General features: G+C 40.1%; 2 long non-coding RNA genes across 3 annotated transcripts in view; one reads left to right on the forward strand and one right to left on the reverse strand.

Moving 5' to 3' along the window:
* The window catches only part of LOC147012872 (uncharacterized), a 128699-nt gene that overhangs the window by 70657 nt on the left and 36125 nt on the right, over window positions 1–21917 (forward strand). The window lies entirely within an intron of this gene.
* Window positions 1–21917, reverse strand: part of LOC147012873 (uncharacterized) — a 107421-nt gene that overhangs the window by 3913 nt on the left and 81591 nt on the right. Inside the window, exon 2 of one of the 2 annotated variants that reach the window (XR_015051098.1) lies at window positions 4970–5140. The exons of the other annotated variant lie outside the window; for it this stretch is intronic. This is a non-coding gene — a long non-coding RNA (uncharacterized LOC147012873). The remainder of the gene's footprint in view (window positions 1–4969; window positions 5141–21917) is intronic. 2 annotated transcript variants of the gene reach the window in all.

Genomic DNA, 21917 nt, shown 5'->3' on the forward strand with positions numbered 1-21917 from the left:
CAGCGGTCCAAGCCACACCCTGCCAGGCTCCTGGGGCCAGAAGCAGTCTCATTCGCACATCTGGTGTCACACGGCCTGGAGCTCTATACCGAACTCCTGGACCACTCTTCTTGTGACTCCCCCCCCCCTCTCCGCCTGACCTGCCATGTTCTAGTGACTGGAAGAGGATCATATCAATCCTGCGTGCCCATTCTGGCCACCCCCGGCGAGATGCGGTTGGTGCTGCTAACGTTCTTGGCTTGTCCCCGCATCACGTGGTCCGAGTAACCCAAGCATTGCAGAACGCCTCTGTTTAGTGGTGAATTGTATCGATACAAAGGTACAAGGAGGTGCGGGAATATTTTTCCCATGTGCGGGAGACGTTGGTGGTCAAGGTGGTGAGTTTTTGGTGAATGAGGGGTGAGTAAGGTGAGATGCCATTGGAAATTGGCATGCAGATTTGAATGAAAGGGTGCACCATGCGCGTGCCAGGCAGCGTCTTTGTTCTTGTTGTGATTCGCTCATGGGAGGCCGCGTGGGTGCTGTTATTCATATCGTATGTGTTTGCTTGCTTGCTTGATTTGATTTGTACCATGGATAAAAGGAAAGGGTTTGAATAGAAATCAGGATTGAATGGAAGATAGAGATAGAATTAGACCAAGCTATAAGACTCACACAATGCACTTCGTCCCAACAACCCACTAGATATGAGGGGAACATCTGACTGCACGAAGACTAACAAAATAACTGCCTGGGGATCACTGTATGTTGGGTGCCATTGCCTTCGAGGCATGTGGTTTTTCAGAACCGCAACAATATTATGCTATTATCATTAGTGTTATTACCCTCGCTAGAGGAGAGGGTATTGCATTTGGGTCCGTTTGTCTGTTTGTTGGTTTGTTTGTCCGCACAGAACTTTCGTATTTTTCTCTGCAACCGTTTGTCGGATCGAGACGAAATTTTCACTATCGGAGTGACTACTCACAGCAGAATGTTTTACTTATAATTATCACATCATACGGCACGTGATGTGGCAGCCATATATTTCTTTTCAACCGCTTCATCGATCAATCTGATACTTCAAAATTATAATCTTGTAGTGATAGGAAATATATGTTTTAGCTTTCTACATGATTGGATGCATAGTCTGGCAGCCAGAATTTTGTTTTTTTAGATCTGGGTTATTTTTTCTGTTTTTTTTTTAATCAGGCTCACTTGGCTGCATATGGATGGGTTTGAGGGTGGAGGAGTAGTATCTGAAACCCGATTCCTATCGTTCCTCCTGATGACTTCATCTTTGCTTTTTGCTTGTTCGGGTTCCTTCTGATTACTCCAATGCAGGGCTGTACCTATTTGGTCCTCCATTTGATTTAAATTGAATATATTATAATCCCATTCTGAACTCAATTGAATAATAACAAATGTCATGGGTCAGGGTAAATTGTCCGATCAAAGCAGGGTTACATCAAAGCGGGATGTCTTGGTACCTGGTCATCACTGCAGGCAGTTCTAAAGTGTCAGTAATAGTTATGTCTATTATTAATTACGAAATACACCAGTACACAAACACCACACAAAACACACTACCCAAAACCACACAAACACCTCACAAACCAAGTCCTGGCGATAGTCTGCATTATCTGATTGCTCTTTTTCTTATTACTTTTGTTATTAGAAGTGACCTTTGGAAAAATGCCACAATAAGTTCGCTCTACCTATACACCTTAACAGGGATTTTGCCCAAGGCAGAAACCCCCCTTGTAGAGGGGGGAAATGAAGTCGCTACAAGCTCCATTGTGTGACTCTTATTCCTCTTGTCAAGCTTGGTTGAGATTGGATAAGTAACGACCGAATGTATTGTGATCAGACAGACAAACAGGCAAACAAACGGACAGACAGACAGCAAATTGCATATTTTAGCATGATAATAACATCAGTCCCCCCACTTCCCCTTCACTCCCAGTCCATCTTTTCAGACATATTGAACTCCTTGTTGCAGCTGTAACTAATTTTTTTCAGAAGAATTATGAAATTTTTCAAAATATTTTATTTATCTCCAGGGTGCCCCAAAGAAAACCAGGAAATTTGGAACTTTATTTTCAAACAAAACAAAAGCAAACTTAGATGTAGTGTAAAACAAAGATACACTTTATTAAATGTTAGTTTATTGATATGGTAAAATACGGCAAAATAAATCTCAAAATCTCAAATTTCCTGGTTTTCTGTGGGGCACCCTTTATATCTATATATTACGAAAACTCTCATCTTGTATATATGTATGTATGTATGTATGTTCCTGAAATACAGCCAAAACAGTACACGATAGTGCAAAAATGTTATGGTTACCTTACTCATCATTCACCTGCGGTGTGCAGTATCAAGTTTCATTAAAATCAGGCAAAGAAAAAAATTATAAAAAAAATTAATTTCCGATTCAGTGAAGTACTCTTCGGGAGAATTTGAGCAATGTAAACAACGTCAGCGGTATAGTTCGCTGGAGCTGTCTTCTTTTTTTTCTTGAAATGATTTATTTTACAATCTCAAACATTTAGTATAGACAAAGAACGATTTATTTTTAAGCATAAAATAAACATCGCCATTTCGATCTTATTCTTCCGTGTTTGTTAATAAATAAAATTGTGTTTCGACTCGTGTTTTGTTGAACGATGACCCCTGAGATAAATGCTCAAATTTTCTTTAAGTTAAAGTTTGACCACTAAATAATATTAAAATTTCGTGTCTTTTTTTTTTTTTTCATCAATCGCTGTCACAACCAGAACCCAACGGGTTCACGGGTCATTTAGTATCTTTTAAAAATGAATTTCAACATCCAATAAACATCAATGCACCATCGATTAAACACCGATAAAACTTCTACAAACCATTCATACACCATCCAATAAATATCCATGCACCATCCCATAAATATCCATGCACGATCCAATAAATATCCACTAAACATCCATGCAGCATCCATGAAACATCCACTAAACATATACTAAACATCCATGAAACATCCACTAAACTTTGAATAAAAAATCAATGTACTATCAATAAACATCCACTAAATTTATACTAAACATCCATGCAACATCCTCCAAACATTCATGAACCATCGAAAAACATCTACTAACCAAAACATCAGCACTTTGAGATTTGAAAAGTGCTATATAAATCAAATTTATTATTATTATTTATTATTATTGAAACCCTACACTTTTTAACTATGCACCATCCAATAAACATCAATGTACCATCCAATAAACATCAATGCACCATCAAATAAACACCAATGCACCATCCAAAAAATATCAATGCACCATCCAATAAACATCCATGCACCATCCAAAAAAATATTTACTAAACGTCCACTTAATATCCATACAGCATCCACTAAACATCTACTAAACAACTACTACACATCGACAAAACATCCATGCACCATCCACGAAAAATCTACTTAACATCCACTAAAGATCCACTAAACATCTACTAAATAGCAATGCACCATCCAAAAAACATCGACAAAACATCCTTGCACCATCCACTAAGCATCTACTTCACATCCACTCGATATCCACTAAACATCCATGCACCATCCAATAAGCATCTACTTCACATCCACTCGACATCCACTGAACACCCATGCACCATCCACGAAGCATCTACTTAACATCCACTAAACATCCATGCACCATCCACTAAACATCTAATTAACATCCACAAAACATCCACACACCATCCAAAAATATCTACTCAACATCGATGCACCATCCACTAAGCATCGACTTCACATCCACTGAACATCCATGCACCATCCACTAAGCATCTACTTCACATCCACTAGACATCCACTGAACATCCATGCACCATCCACGAAGCATCTACTTAACATCCACTCGACATCCACTAAACATCCATGCACCATCCACTAAACATCTAATTAACATCCACAAAACATCCACACACCATCCAAAAATATCTACTCAACATCGATGCACCATCCACTAAGCATCTACTTAACATCCAGGAAAAACATTCATGCACTATCCAATCAGCCTCCACTAAACATCTACTAAACAGCCATGCAACATTCAAAAAACATCTACAAAACATCCATGCAACATCCACGAAACATCCATGCAACATCCCATTAAAATCCACTAAACATCCACTAAACATGCATCCAAATATTATTATAATCGGATTTCCCAGGTCATGTATTTCATCACAAAGTGCACCATGAGTTGGATGTGAAGCTGGGTGTCCCGTCTAACTGCATTAGTTTGTGGATGTTAAATATCTCACAGTATCTGTCGTGAAGAGTTAGTGAGTTAACTACGGCACCCTGAACAAGTTAAAAATTCCGACCCAAATCACTTTAAGATGAACGTCAGGCCTTGACAACCGGTCCGTGAAAGAATTTGTCCATACAGTTTCCCAAGCCGACCCCAGAAAAGGTTACATATATATATATATATATATATATATATATATATATATATATATATATATATATATATATATATATATATATATATATATATATATATATATATATATATATATATATCCCATGAATCTCTAAGCAAGGACTTTACCCAGATCACTTGAACATGACAGTGTACACACAGACAAATACTGTATGACATCAATCCCAGAAATACATATGGGGCACCAACCATCTGCAAAGGAGAGCATACTCAGTGATACAGTACACGACCTGTGAGACACCAACATAGTACTTTATGCTGGCCATTTCATAGGTGAGTCTGAACCTGGAAGATAACCTATATCACCCTTATAGCTCGCAATTGATGCTAAAATCGAATCTATTGTTACAATAGAGAAGTTTCAATTTCGACTTGATGAATGATACCTCTCTGCTATATGAATGACCTTTCTTGGTGATCAAATGGAATTGTTATGACTGAAGAGAGCAGGAAAGATTGACAACACTCTTGACAGCTCAATGTCATGTCCCATTTACCCAAAATGCATTGCCCGTTGGCTCCGTGCACTGGCAGTCGTTTCGATTCACAGATGGTGTAAATTGAACGTCCTCGTGAGCAGGTGAAGAGCATTAATAAATAACTCGCTCAACAGCCATCATGTACTGCCAGGAAGCATTCACATAGATGCGAGTTCACCAGAAATAATTCTGCTGGGAGAACAGAAGTGTGAACATGAAGGTGATACATGATGCAACTGGAAAGAATCTCCAAATGCAAAGCCGTCCCGTCTGCTTTGTACTTGAACTACACTTGACAAATACAACAGCTAAAAAAAACAATTGTACATTTTATTGTGCTCTCCATATTTTTTTATCTGAAACAAGCAAATACAACCCATCGTTTCACTGATGGGAATATTAAGGGGAGGGGTGGGGGAAGGTAAGGCAGCATGAGAGGAGGGGAAGGGAAGGCAGCTTGAGGGGAGGGGAAGGGAAGGCAGTGCAAGGGGAAACAAAGGCAGTGTGAGGAGAAGGGAAGGCATTGAGAGGGGAAGGGAAGGTGGTGTGAGGGGCGAGGAAGGGAAGGCAGCATGAAGGGAGGGGAAGGGAAGACAGCATGAGGGGAAGGGAAGGGTAATAAAACATGCCCAAACAGCAACATTTTATTTTTAACCATTGAGTTCTATAGAGAACCGGGTGGGAGCATTTAAAACCTGTTCTAGTTTCGGAGTTACGGAGCAGAAACACACACTGACATTTATTATTATAGATGGAGCAGATGAGCATATGGCTACATTATACCTTGTATATTAAAAACGTAATGAAGCTGGATGCATATAAAGCCTTCAAACCCATTGGTTGGAGAGCTGGCTTGACACCACCTACAATTTGTCAGGAAAATAATCAATGCGTCTGCCATGTTCGTTTTCTGGTAAGCCTAAGATGTCTTCAGAGGTCTGACATTCACAATTTAAATTATCCGAGATCAATAACCATGATGTATTACATATGCACAAAAGCAAAAGGCATGTTTTTGCTTCATATGCGTAAGCCAGGTTAATTTGCAGTCTCGCCAATATATCGCCCAAATAAAGGGATGAGGAATTTATCTGATCAATTAGGTTTTTGTCCATAATTAGCCCGAGTTGTCAAGGCTGAAGAGTATATGAGTGCAGCATGTGGTGCTATTCCTGGTGGTAGTGGCTATTACAAGTCATAATGTCATAAAATATGTGGATACTCTGGATGAAAAGGAGAGACATGGGAAATTATCATGATCATTCGAGATGTTTGGTTGTTTCACTTCATCATCATTACAATCATCAAATATGTTGATCTTTGTCGGGCCATTGGTCTTGTGAAGATCATTTTCATTGATGGGTTTCACAAGGTACATTTTCACACGGTACAATATATATATATATATATATATATATATATATATATATATATATATATATATATATATATATATATATATATATATATATATATATGTATAGTATTACGGATCTGGAAACCATTTGCATTCAACATACAGATGTCCCAAAAGTCAGTTATGTCGTAAAGTATGTGTGTAGTCAGATCCCCTTCCTTTTGTCTAGTGGGAGACTCAAAGGCATGCGTTGTGATTTCTTTTAGTTCGGTTATTAGATATAATAACCCATCCCATCTGGAGGACCCCTTCGGCCCATCACGCTCCATCACTACCCACTGGCTGCTAGTACCTTGACTTGCCGAGAGGGGGGTCTCACGGTTCTAGTTCTCGGCTCCCACGAACATTGTAACTCGTGTACGATGACCTTCGCGGTGCTGACACTGTTATTCGTCGAGAGCGAAGCCACGTGGAGGAGTAACTTGGGTCTCCTGGCAGGGTCCGAGGCCCCACCCTGGAAAGGTGGGCCGGAGGACCCTGTCCAATCAGAGGCAGACAGCGAGGTGCGTTTTCGCCGAGGGCCCCTCCCTGTTGAGAGAGGCCAATAAATCTCCAAGACTCTGTAAAAAGGGTCTGGTCGAGTTTGCTTTCACGATGGCTGTAACGGATCAGGTTTTCTTTCACGGTGGCTGTAAGCAGTCAGTTTTTTTTCACGGTGGCTGTATAGGGTACTGGAGTTTCACGGTGGCTGCTACGAGGAGTTTTAAGGAAGGACAGAGCGACCATGACCTCCCTCCATAGACCACGATTGTTCACCACCCGAGCTCCGCCACGAACCACGAGTCCCTACGTGCGACTGGGGACCGGACCAACGACCTTTCCCAGGTGCCGCATCGCGGAGCACGCCCTTGCTCCGAGGGTCAGGTATACCACCGAACTCTGACCCCCAGCTTGTCTCTCTCCAGGGCTGCGAGGGTCCAATAAAGACTATGGGTTTCTTTTCATTTTGTGTGTGTGTCTGCGTGTGGGCTCGTCTTGTAAATATATCTGAATAAGTGTTTTTGCTCATTGTAAATATTCCTTCTTGCATATTTGCATTGTCTTGCCTTTGTCTTTTTATTGAAAATAAACATTTGTAGAAATGTTCCCAGTCCGTTTCTGTCCCTTCTTGAATTGATCCAGCATGGGTCGGATCTGAGTTTAGGCGGGGTTTTATCCCTGATAATCCGTTCATTCCAGCCGGCATGGATTTGGCAGTTTCCACTCGGCTGCACCCGAACCAGAGTTAGGAGTCGGTAGTTGGAACTCTACCGCAGTCGGTAGGGTGACCCGGTTCGAGCAAGACGTGCCGAGGGCGTGGTTTCCCCTGTAGTCGAAATCGCGTAGTTAATTAGGTAAATTGGTTATAGACAAATAGACCCTATGCGACGCGGTTGAAATATTGGTGACCGCCGTCAGCTAAACGAACCGCCGGCTCGTGGAGTTATCCGAGCGATGGCCTACAATTCCGGGGAGTTTGGTGGGAGACGACGCAAGCTTTCCCCACCAAGTGGTCGTCTCGCCACCGACCCCCGGCCCACAACAATATATATATATATATATATATATATATATATATATATATATATATATATATATATATATACACATATACATATTACAATATATACACATATACATATTACATATATATATATATATATATATATATATATATATATATATATATATATATATATATATATATATATATATATATATATATATATATATATATATATATATATATATATATATATATATATATATATATATATATATATATATATATATATATATATATATATATATATATATATATATATCTGTGTGTATATATCTATGTGTGTGTATATATATATATATATATATATATATATATATATATATATATATATATATATATATATATATATATATATATATATATATATATGTATATATATATATATATATATATATATATATATATACATATATATATATATATATATATGTATATGTAATATGTATATGTGTATATATTTTGTTGTGGAATCGGGTTTCAAGGTTCGCCACGAGGGGAAGCGCTCGGGTCCCTCTCGAACGACCAGTCATGAGGCCGCAGGATGCAGATAACTCCATGCACCAGCAGATTGCTAGGCAACCACGAACGACGATTGGCACAGCCAATCCGGGCAGAGTTACACTACTTCGCGTGATACCTTACCTGTAGACGGCCAGTAAATTAGGGTCACGTGCCCTCAATGTGTACTTGCGTGAAACTTAACGTGTCAGGTACTATCAGGTGCAGCTAAGTGGAGCTGCCAAGTATGCACTGACAAACAACATATTGTTGGGGTAGAACTTCCCGGCTGAGCTAATGTGCGGACCATGCTGGACCAATGAAGGAAAAGATGAAATCAGCTGGGTACATTTATAACAAGTAATTTATTACAGCAAGGTAAGGAAAGTTGTGTGTCACATTAAACAGTGTTTAGTCACAAAATGTACAGCAAATGAAAGCAAGGAATTTGTGGATATCGCAAAAGAAAATACAATTGTTTATGAACGAGACACAGTGCAGATGTAACCAGATAAACTTCCACATTCTTACTGATGTTACATGTTAAAGGCACCATCACACACACACACACACACACACACACACACACACACACACACACACACACACACACACACACACACACACACACACACACACACACACACACACACACACACACACACACACACACACACAGTTTCAGAGGTGTTTCAGTGCTCCCCCATTTGTGTGGAGCTACCACACTGCACCGTAACCACGCACCACCAGTCTCCAGAGCCAAAATTGGCCTCATTTCCTCTGAGCCTGGCCAAGTGACACAGCTCTGCAATTAGCATTGGCCGAGGGTTTTTGTCAATGCTCTCTTGTCAGGAACGTGTGCTCAACTGCATTCAAACATTGTTATTTAGCAGAACACCTGAGCTACCCAGACATCATTGAATGAACCTCAGCGCACATTTGCACTTTTTTTTTGTTTGTTTTTTTTTGTTTACATTGTCGAGGCTCGTGTGAGAGCTAACACACAACGCACAGCAAAGGGGGGTATGGAGAGGGATGGGATGGGGAACATGGGGAATAGAAGATGGACATTACAGGGACTTTCAGGAAGGAAAGCAGGGAATTTACAGAGGTGGGCTTGGATGGATTATCGGGGGTAGAAAAGATTGAGGATTTGGATGGGGGATGATAAGAGGTCGTGGTGAACAGCTGTTTTGAAGGCCTGGAGGGAAGAATGGGAAAGAATAGAGGAAGGGAGTTTTTCCAAAGGCGGGAAAAAAGAGGAATGAAAGAGTGAAGGTGAGCAGTGATTCGTGATTTTGGTGATTCGAGCAGTGATTCGTTTTACCAGAAGGGAGTTGTTGGCAGACCTTGAGCGTCCTGTGGAAATGTGGTGGGGACATATCGCAGAGAGAGCAGGGGGGGGGCAAGGCTGGAAAGGAGATGGTAGAAGAAAGAAAGACCACCGACCAACCTGCGGTGATTGAGTGAGAGGCCCAAAGACTCAGCCTCATTGCGGGAGATGCCAATGATCCGAAACGCCTTGGTTTCTACAGCGCGAAGCCGAGAAAGGTGGGAGGCAGGAGCACCAGCCCAGAGGGGAGAGCAGTACTCCATCAGGCTGCGGACAAGAGCTTTGCAAGTGGTCAGGAGCTCAGGTGGGCCGAGGTAGGACATTGCACGACGGAGGATTCCTAGTCGGCGACTGGCTTTGGAGGCGGGTTTGAAATGTGGCTTTCCCAGGAAAGGTCATGGCAGATAGTGAGACCCAGAAGCTTGAAAGAAAGGACTTCTTCCAGCGGATTGTTGAGAAAGTGAATGGGGGGGGGGGGTTTCCAAACGGTCCTTTGGAAGAGACCTAGTGAGAGTGTGAGATTTGTCCGGATTGAAAGACATGTTCCACATGTTGGAGCAGTTTGTGATTTTATCCAGATCAACAGTGAGCGAAGAAGCTGCTGCTTGCCAGTCTGAGGGATGACCGATGGTATGGCAGAGGGTGGTCATCAGCAAAGAGATATAGAGGAATTTCCAGAGAGTCGGAGAGATCATTGATGAAAATTAGAAAAAGAACAGGGCCCAGAACGCTACCTTGAGGAACTCCAGCCTGGACAGGAAGAGGGGATGAAAGAACTCCATTTAGGGCCACATGTTGACTGCGACAGGAGAGGAAGTCTGCGAGCCATGAGTGGAGATGGCCTTGGATACCATAGGAAGAGAGTTTGGTGAGCAGGGCAGGGTGCCAGACTGTGTCAAAAGCACGTGATATGTCCAGGAATACGGCTCCGATTTCCTGTCTGGTATTGAGTACCTCCATCCATTGTTGGGAGAGCAGAAGCAGCATTTCCAGGGTAGAGTGACCTGGTCTGAAACCAAATTGAGGGTAGAGGGCCCAGGATCAAGCCATTGGAGAAGAGGAAGGATTTCATGTCTGAAGCGATGATGGATTCCATAACCTTGCTGATAATTGTGGAAATCACAGAAATCACGAGCAGAAGAGCAGGCATTGAGGACACGTGGGCTGATGCCGTCTGGACCAGTTGCAGAATCTGAGTCGAGGTTTGAGAATAAGCTCTCCACCTTGTCAGGAGAAAAGGACACAGAGTGCAGGGACAGTTGGGTGAGACTGGGTAAGGTGGGTAGAGAAAGTGATGGGCTTTGGACTCAAGATTTAGCTGCAAACACCGAGTTTAGGCATTCAGATTTTTGTCACGCTGTCACACCTTGAAGATTTAGCCAGCGTATGCCGATTTATGATAAATTTGTCTAAAACGCTGGCACACGTCAAATACTTTATGGGTACGTTTTGTATACGTTAAGAGCACGCTTAAAAACACTGCCATACGTCGTAGTACGCTGGCTTTAAACATTGTACTTTTGGGTTGTCCTCAAATTTTAGCATGCTTGAAATTGTACGACATATGCCGGCGTATGACACACATGTTCCGCTACACTGGCCAGAAGTAAGTTGCAGGCACATTATGCGATCATTGACACACGTCGACACACATTACTTGTAAGTTACTCATAAGTTGAAACACGTCGAGGTAATGTTTAGCGTACCCGAAACTTATTTCTAACCTATGAGTAACGTTTTGTAAGCACGCTACACGAACATTGTTCACACTTCGCAACACGTTACTTGAAAGTTCCTCATACGTCGAAACACGTCAAAGTAATGTTTAGGGTTCCCGTGACTTCGTTATAACCTATGAGTAACGTGCTTGGGAATTATTTGTAAAGCATGTCCTACGCACAAATACGTATGTAGACGTATTTGACGTCTTCAGGACGACCACAGAACTTACTGAACGCGTTTCTAACTTACAGATACCGTTTCATGGCGTATTGGCAGCGATTAGAGGAAATGGTATATAAAAAGGGGCTTCGCAGGAGGAACCCGTCTTTTTTTTTTAGACTTCGTGGTGAGTACATGTCCATGTCATTCCGAGAGATGGAGGATACGGCAAGGCTGAGATGACAATACCTACCTGTCCTCGAACATCAACATGACCTCATCGAGTTGACACTGCACCAGTTGCGTGCCAATAGAGCCGGGAGAAGAAGACGTGAATGGAGGAGAAGGAACTGGGTCAGACCATGGATCGGGAGGCGACGCCATTACGGCATATATGACCAGCTCATGGTGGAACTCCGGAACGCGAACCATGCATCCTTCATCAACTTCCTGCGAATGCCCCCAGCAATGTTCGACGAGCTGCAAGCCAGAGTGGGTCCAAGTGTTGAAGAAGAAGAGGAGGCAGAAGAGAGGCAATGAAGAAGAAGAAGAAGAAGAAGAAGAAGAAGAAGAAGAAGAAGAGGAAGAAGAAGAAGAAGAAGAAGAAGAAGAAGAGGAAGAAGAAGAATAGGAATCAGGAGAAAAGGAAGCGGTTTTTTTAATTTAAGATCAGAAATAGAGTGATTAGTTGGAAGGGATGGGGGACATTAGGAAATTGGGGAAGATAGAAATTGAAGGTAATGGGGAGAAAAAACAAATAAACACGATCATACACTGAGGGGAACCGTTAGGCCTCAAGCCTCAAAGGTAGGCCTCAAGCACCCGGTAAGACAACGTCGACAAAATCTCACAAAAGAGCACGATTTTTGAAATTCGAATTGGTACATAAATAAATAATGTGTGAAAAATCACATACGGATTGTTTTTCCATCTCTTTACCTAGAGCGAAGAGAACAACTCACAGGCCCTTCAGTTCTGGTGACGAAGTGGGGGCAATGACCACAACATTTACTCATGGTGCCAGTGCTGGATAATCATATTGGCATCTCTTTAATGTTTACACTGAGATGTATCTAGATAGATAAAAATGGTAAAGCTTTTCATTTAACCTCAATCACGTCTGGGCATCAGTTATATTTATCACACCATTATTGTTCGGCCAAAGTAGTTGATTACAGGTCAACAAAACTCCCCACTGGATTAAAATGCTATAGGTTTTACTTGTGGAACAACAAAACTAAGGTCACCGTTATATCCATAAAAGCAATTGGAAAGAAATCCAAAATAAAAGAATGAAGGATATAAGTGATTTCATGTGTGTGTGTATGTGTATATATATATATATATATATATATATATATATATATATATATATATATATATATATATATATATATATATATATATATATGTTAATGGAGGTCAAAGGATGAAAAATTAAGGAAGAGAATGCGAAAGAAATCAAAAGACGAGCAATAAACGAATCAAAACTTTCTGATATGATTCAACCTTGGAATATCAATCTTTGGCTTTCGAAACAGGGACCCAATTAGAAGATATCACAGACAGGGAAAAGCAAGAAACTCTTCATGAAGGTGCACAACAAATGTAACAAAGCAAACTAGAACGGCACTTGGTAGAGCTCATACCTCTGCCAGGCTGAACAGTTTACATTTTTAACCCACTCAGAGGCGAGATCTGCATCCAGGCCTCAACAAAAGTCTAATCAGCTTGTTTCTGTCACCTTCTCATCTCATCCTCCAGGTTTTGTCATAATCTGTCCATACCTTTGTGAGATATTGTGCTATGTATCATTTTTGGATCCATCTCTCAATGATGAAGAATCACTTTAAAAACTTATTAGATCCAGATGCAGATGTTCACCAGAATCTAAGCAATTCATCATTGTCACACACCCAACCTGTCTACCAAATGTTATCCAAATCCGACCATTTCTTTTTGAGATATCCTGCTGACAGTGAAATAGACAGACAAACAGGGTTGAAAACATAACCTCCATCCATCTTCGGTTGCAGAGGTAATTTGTTCTCTTTACTGCAAAGTGACATTACCATTTACTCAGTATCAAGTCATAAAGACTTCTTACTCACAAAATGCCATTGAATGAGATAAAAAAATTGGTTTAATTTGTAACTAGAAGGGCACTCGGTAGAGTGCATACCTCAACAACGCAATGCCTAATGCACGAGAACATATCGAGCCCAATACATTTTTGAAATATCATGCTACACAGTGCGATATCGTTTTTGGCCCAATCTCTCAATGATCAAGAATCACTTTCAAAATTAAATAATTCTCGTTTCCAGATCTGGATTCAGATGTTCACCAAAATCGAATCAATTCGTGGTTGCCGCACACCAAACACGTCAACCAAGTTTCATCCGAATCCGTCCACAACTTTTTGAGATATCCTGCACACGGACAAACAAACAGAGAGAAAGGGGTGAAAAATAACCTCTTTCACCTTTCGATGGCAGAGGTAATAAAGGTTTTTGGGCTAAAATGGACATTGCCAACAGAGTTTATTGGAATGAAAACTCTTGTCAATCAACAAAGCTTTTGAAATTTGGTGTAACTAGTCTATCTCTGTCCTACGTGTTCTATTATGATTTTGGCCTCCACAGATGTCTTTCATTGACTGAGCGAGATCATTTCATCGATTATCCTCTTACTCACAACACGAGCCGGGCCTTCAGTGTCTTTACGACCATACTGGAGCAGGTAACGAGCGGAGCGTGAAGTATCCCAAGGCAAAATATTCGCAAAACCTTTCAGCTTAGGCCAAGGACGGCAGGCAAGAGTTAAAAAGTCTCCACTGGAGCCTCGTTGCCTTGTCTTGTCTCCATGGAAGCAGCCGTTCGAACTCCCAAGCAGCACAAATGGATGCTGACAGATTTTAATGAGCAGGATAAGCCCAGGCTTTGCATAGTCCCGCTGGTGAAATGATTGTGAGTATATTTATTTTAAAATACTTCTGGCTCTCTTGTCTCCCTTCCATATGCATCTCATTACCGCTCACCTGACATGTATTACTTTAACCATGTGCAATAATACACTCTCTTTGATTATATTTTACTTCCTTTAACACCTATTGTGGAAATTGAAAATGCGACTGATAATAACATCGCCTGGTTTACCGTATGGTTTGTGCTTTTGTGGTTTATGAAGTTAATTTTGTTGTACATATTAACATAGTGCTGGACATTTTGGTTTTTTTTATTGTCTTTTTTGGGGGGGTTGCTGACATTTTGTGAAACGTTATGAGTGATGCAAGCTCTGATTGTGGGCTTTTCTCTTCAAATAAATAATGTTTTCTTCAACTAATGAATGTATCGAAGGATCGTGATCGAATTGTCTCACTTGAAATGTCAAACAAAATATATCTATTAAAATGGATAAATGTAATCTTGATAACTCTTGGGGGAACATTTGATAATATATATTGTATCAATCGCTAAAAGTCCATAATATCAATACAATTATTACCTCTGCCACTGAAGGTGGAAGAAGGTTATGTTTTCACCCCGTCTGTCTGTCTGTCTGTCTGTTTGTTTGTTATTTGTGAAATCGAAGATTTTTCAAGTATATTGGTCAGTCGATTTTGTTTTTCTGTCTGTCTGTTTGCTTGTCAATTTCCTACAGGTCACAATTCTAAACTGATTGTCATGAAACGTTAACAAGTTGAAGAGGTAGTGCCAACTGAAAAGCCTTTTGATTTTGAGGTCAAAGGACAAAGGTCATCTTGAGGTCAGATTTCTAAAATCGTCATTTTTCATTCGATTGACTTGAAAATTAAACAGCAATTTCAGAGTGCATTCCTGAATTGGGAAAAGCAACTATTTTTGAGATCCAAAGGTCAAAGGTCAACTCAAGGGCAAACATCTAAAACCATCAATTTTCAACTGATAAAATCATCAATTAACTTTCCATTAACTTGAGAATTAAACAGCAATTGCATAGTTTATCACTGAATTGGGAAAGCAACTATTTTGATGTCAAAAGGTCAAAGATCAACTCAAGGTCAAACTTCTAAAATCATCAAATTTCATCTGATTGACCTGACCTTTGATTGAGATTGTCAATTTTAAATCTTAATGAAATGGACAATTTGTGGAAGCTATGGCAACCTTTGAAGAGGGGGGGGGGTGGATTTTGCAAGTATCGTGTTTTGTCTGTTTGTTTGTGTGCATGATATCTCAAAAAGTTGTGGAAGGATCCGGATGAAATTTGTGGACAGGTTGGGTGTGTAACAAGAATTAACTGATTAGATTTTGGTGAAGATCCACAACAGGATAAGGATACGATAATTTTTTATTGTGATTCTTCACCATTGACAGATAGCGCCGAAAACGATATACCTGTCATGGCCAAAAATATTGGCACCCTTGCAATTTTTTTTCAAATAATGCACCATTTCTTCCAGTAAATTGTTGAAATTGTAAAATCTATTGGTATCCACAATGTATTTCTTTGATTTGCAGTGGAACAAAACAAAAAAAAGCTGAAAAAAGTACTAAATTTTAGCTTATTCCACATCGAAATCCTAAAATGGCTTGGCCAATATTATTTCCACCTTTCAGAATTTGTTATAAATAATTAGATTTCAAGCAGGTGATTCTCCTTTACTTTGGAATTGAACTCACCTGTCATGATTTGCAGGTGCCTGTAATATAAAAAAATCACTCATTCAACCAGTTTGAAGAGAGAAAAGGAGTCATTCTGCTGTTTTGTGTTACTGTGTGTACCGCAATGAGCACGGAGAAAGGAAAGAAAACCAGAGAATTGTCTGAGGAGGTCAGACACAAGATTGGAGCCAAGCATGGACAATCACAAGGCTACAAGTCAATCTCCAGAGACCTTGATGTTCCGATTTCCACTGTACACAACGTTATCAGGAAGTTTAAGGCCGATGGCACTGTAGCCAACCTCCCTGTACGTGGCCGCAAGAGCAAACTTGACTGAAGATTGCAGCGAAGGATTGTTCAAATGGTAGAAAAAGCACCTCGATCAACTGCCAAACAGATTCAAGCTGACCTTCAGACACAAGGTACCAGAGTTTCAACTTGCACCATCTGTCACCAACTCAATGAAAGGAGGTTCTAGGGTAGGAGACCCAGGAGGACCCCACTGCTGAGAGAGAGACATAAGAAAGCCTGACTGGATTTTGCGAAAACACATCTGAACAAGCCAAAATCCTTCTGGGAGAATGTCCTGTGGACAGATGAGACCAAATTCGAGCTTTTTGGTAAAGAACATCATCTTTATGTTTACAGAAATCAAAATGACACCTTTAAGGAAAAGAACACCTTCCCTCCAGTCAAACATGGAGGAGGTTCAGTGATATTTTGGGGTTGCTGTGCTGCCTCTGGCCCGAGGTGCCTGGAATGTGTGCATGGCATCATGAAATCAGGAGATTACCAAGGCATTTTGGAGCACAATGTTCAATCCAGTGTCAGAAAGCTGGGTCTCAGTCGAAGGTTATAAGTCTTGCAGCAGGACAATGATCACAAACACACTTAAAAAAGCACCCAGGAATTGTTCAAGACAAAACACTGGACTGTTCTGAAGTGGTCAGCAATGAGCCCAGATCCAAATCCCATTGAACACCTGTGGGGAGATCTGAAAACAGCAGTTGGGAGAAGGCACCCTTCATATTTGGGAGAATTTGAGCAGTTTGCACAATAATAGTGGGCCAAACTGACAGTAGAGAGGTGTAGGAAGCTCATTCATGGCTCGAGGAAGTGCTTGACTAATTTCACTTTGTCCAAAGGCTGTGCTCCCAAATATTAAGTCTTGGGTGTCAGTTATTTTGTCAATGCCATTTCTTTTTATTTCCTGATTTTAAAGGATATATTAAGCTCTGAATCAAAAACAAAAGTTCTGTAATATTAACAGTGAAATATAGAATTGTGGAGACAAAATACTTTTGTCAATCTCAATTTATTTTTTATAGAAAATTGCGGGTTATTTGAAAAATGTGCTGCGGTGCTAATATTTTTGGCCAGAACTGTAGAGCACGATCTCTCAAAAATGTATTGGGTCTGATGTGTTCTTGTGGATCAGACATTGCGTGGTGGAGGTATGTGCTCTACCAAGTGGCCTTCCAGTTAGAATTATTATTATTATTATTTCAATTATTATCATTTTGCTTTTTAATTTTCCAGCTTCCCGATGGGTTCTAAAGATCATCCAGAAGTTTGAGATGACATTAGTTGTACGATTACAACCATGGTACACTTACATGGTTTATAATGATATTACGAGACATCATCGCTCTTCGTCATGAAATACAAGGACTTCAGCAGACAATGGACAAATCAATACCGTATGTGGGACATGAAATCGTGGTCACAGTATCATGAAATTGGTACTGGGACATCAACTTAAAATACAAGGACGTTAAGCAAATCGACATTAAATTCATTCTATATATTTCACAAATAATTTGTCTTTTTTTTTCTTATAGGCCATCGTTAACACTTTTGGATGACATTGCTTTAATTTTTTTTTTAATTCTCAACCGAGAGATGGATGATAGATGGGACCGGATTGACCAGAGATGCTCAAACTCACTTTTACAAACACAATTCACTTTGTCTGTTTCACAAATTACATTACATTCACAATGAGGAATATTTTGAGGAATATTAACACATCTGCACACGGGAATAATTTAAATTACACTTAATTACACGATCATCTTTCACATACACAGGCGCATGCCACGGCCTTGCAGAGCTTATGCGAGTCCTGACATGTTGGCAGAATAATTCGTTATAATTGTCGCGAATTATCGTCTCGTCTTCGATGGATGTCTGAGTCAGATTGTGGAAACGACAGACGTTGCATTAAGCTGCTTAAATAAACAGATAATAACAGCGATAGAAGTCTATTGAATGTATTGGAGTGTGTTTTTAAAATAATCCATAAAGTTTTGATTTTATTTTGAGTTTTGTTTTATATTGTTTGATTTTAATTGAGAATTCAAATTTTAATTTTAATTGATAATTCAAATGTCTCAAAGGTGTTAAAAACGAATTTTAATACCATATGAGAGGTAAACACTGGAGCAGGCTGATTATTTGAGTTGTTAATGATTTGTTCATTTCTCCACCGAGTGGTTTTTAATGTTTTTCATGATCTTCGGCTCCTCGCAGAGCAGCCACACACAAACATGGAAGTACAGACAAACATACACAAGACTTTTAGACAAAACAAATAGCCACTGAACTTGGGAGAAGTGATATCACTTCCTAGGCATACTCTGGGTACCAGCAACAACACAACAATGGTGCAGCCTTTCTCACCACACTCAGTGGAGCATTTCCTCAGGAGGAATTTCTTCCTCCCCAACCTATGGGAATTGTCCATGCTCTTAACCTTTTAATTGTTGAACATCAAGCAAGGAAGCAGCACAAACCATTTTTCTCTTTGGTTTGAACCACCATGACTCAGCCAGGGTATGAACCACCATCCTACCAGACTCAGAGCAGGTGCTCCAACAATTACACCACCAAATCTGGTTTGTTTCCCACAATTGCTAACGCTCACCAATCCACACTTGGTATATGTGGAAAATATGGCAAACATCCTCAACATGAGCTGAAGGAGGCCTTCGACCTGCAGTGGCCTGAAATAGGCTGTTTACAGGAAGACCATATGTCAACGGGCACTCTATTGCTAACAGAGATAAACTGAAGGTTTATCTTTACCAGCCAATTCTGAATCAGAAAAGGTTGGCATAGTCATTTCTCAAGTCGATTGGATCCCGTGATCCAAACCAGAAGAGTTATGGGAGTTCAGAGTCAACCACAGTGCTGACTGCCATCACACGTTCGCCATACCATGACACGCAAACAGATTACCCCCTCAACTGAAGGTCATTAAATGAGAGAACTGGGTTTCTTCTAACGTGCCGATGGTAAGAATCCCAAGAACTGCTGCCTTGAGTTACATTGGAACCCACACCCTCTGATTGCAAGTCTGGTCATTGATCACAATTCGAGTACCATTGTACTTGTGGAGATGAGACATTTTGCATATTAATCTGAGAACTCCTGCAGCTGGCTGAACAAATCACTTTTAAAGATTGGAAGCACCATGATGGTCTCAATGTGCTGTTCATCTTTACTTTCAGTGACTATGACCAGTGACATCATATTTGAAGGGTAATTTAATTGACCCTCAATTGCAGTTAGAGATAGTTCTAATTGCTTTGCAAATAATAAATGTATATATGTATATATATATATATATATATATATATATATATATATATATATATATATATATATATATATATATATATATATATATATATATATATATATACCAGCAAAGAACCATCGTTACAGGTGAGTCAATTCCCCCCAGAATTACGGATGGGTTAATTCACCCACTTCCTGATATCTATTATGACTTGTAGTACCAGCTTTCTCCAGGTGACATGATAACATACACATTTAGAGAGAGAATCGGGGTGTTTTTTTTTTTTTTTGATGTACCATACTCTATAGAGCGTCGGTGATGCGGAAGCAGTTTCTTAGCAGATGTAAAACTGGAGTGGTTTGCAATTGCCTTCCCACTGTTGTTTGTTCGTGCTGTACACTTTTAAATGCTAAGCATTAAGCAAGAAAGCAGCAAGGAAGCAGCACATAAGCAGCAAGGATGCAGCACATAAACAGCAAGGAAGCAGCAAAGATGCAGCATATAAGCAAAAATGAAGCAGCACAGAAGGAGCAAGGAAGCAGGCTGTGTTTTTCAAAAACAGTCTTTGGTATGACTCGGCTGAAGTTTTAACCACCAACCTCCCAGACTTAGCCCAAATATTAAAAAAAATATCAGTTCATCGTCTGGGTTTTTTTTTCAAAAAGGAAGGAGGAGGCCTTTTTGATTTGCCATTATTATTTTTTTTTCAAAATGGCACCCTAATAAACCCACAACCATGATTTATATCACGATGGGATGATCAACCTGTGTTTTTTTTTTAATTTATTTGGCCGAATATGAAATAGTTTAAAAATGAAATGAACAAGCCTGTATAAAAACCTAAATTATTGAATAGGAAAAAGTATTGTACACTGGAGGAAGATGTACATCTCATCATGCCCCTAAATGTAATATCCACATTTTTATTACTTAATCTGTCCATTTATATCACTATATTATTCATGTTCAATACTCATTGCGTTTATAACAACTTCACATTTGACATGGCATACAAAAGCACAACCCACTATTTCCTACAAAATGTGATGTGATCAGAAAAGTTCCCAGACGTTTCTTCCAGTAATCGGTTGAAATATTTTCATTCTTCTTCCTTCTTCTTTCATATGGTGTTCATCAAGTTGATGACATTGATTGTGACAAGCAAATAACAGGGGATACCCCATGAAGCTTGTTGTCTCCTCCAGTCTTGTCATTCAAGAGATGTTTCAGGTGGGATGACAGGAGGGGCACGACCATAATTTGGACCAAAACTGGTGTGACCACAACACATTTATTTTATACTGGCAGATTACCCATCTCTGACGGATCATCTTACGATAATTCACCGTCTGTCTGTCTGTCTGTCTGTTCCCAGGAACCGCAAAAACGGCTGAACTGATCGCAACCATTTTTTGGGTGTGTAATCCTGGGACACCTTGGAGTAAAATAGGCATAACTATAATAACATGACCCCCTTGACGGCTCTCGTCGGGACCCGGTACTCCTACTAGATGTAATCACATAATCAAATCATATTCAACTTGGCTCACTCTTGCTTGAAGTATAAAATAAACAAGAAATTCTTTTTTTTAACTTCAAGCAAGAGTGAACCAGACTTTTCATTGAGGACAATTTTTTTCCCAAGAGTGGAAGTTCATAGCTTGACTATAATCTATAATTATCTCGTTCTTTTGGGTTCCTCATATTAGAGTAAAATGAGTTTCTTAAAAATTGTGAGAGCAAGTTTGAAGTTTGAGCCTGTTACCTAAACTGAACATGAAGAGAGGAAGATGTCACATGTTGAGAGAGCTGATCCATGGTGCAGGTATAAGTATAAATGCAGGTGTTGTCACATAGGGGTCCTTTGCTGAAGTGGTTCTTCATGAGGCTGAACCAACAGGAATGATAGGGCATATTATGGCAGGCAAAGAGTGAAAATGCTTGTTTGGCATCTTCTGGTAATATTTAGAGTATTATTCGGGGAGGTCTTGAAAAGCAAATGCGCTGCTGGAGACTGTGTGAGTATGGCTGCACTATTGAGCCCGCCACCATCACCCTCTGT

This window comes from Eptatretus burgeri, chromosome 14 (assembly GCF_056783735.1).
Source record: "Eptatretus burgeri isolate ZD-2024b chromosome 14, Ebu_testis_v1, whole genome shotgun sequence".
In the NCBI taxonomy this organism is placed as follows: domain Eukaryota; kingdom Metazoa; phylum Chordata; class Myxini; order Myxiniformes; family Myxinidae; genus Eptatretus; species Eptatretus burgeri.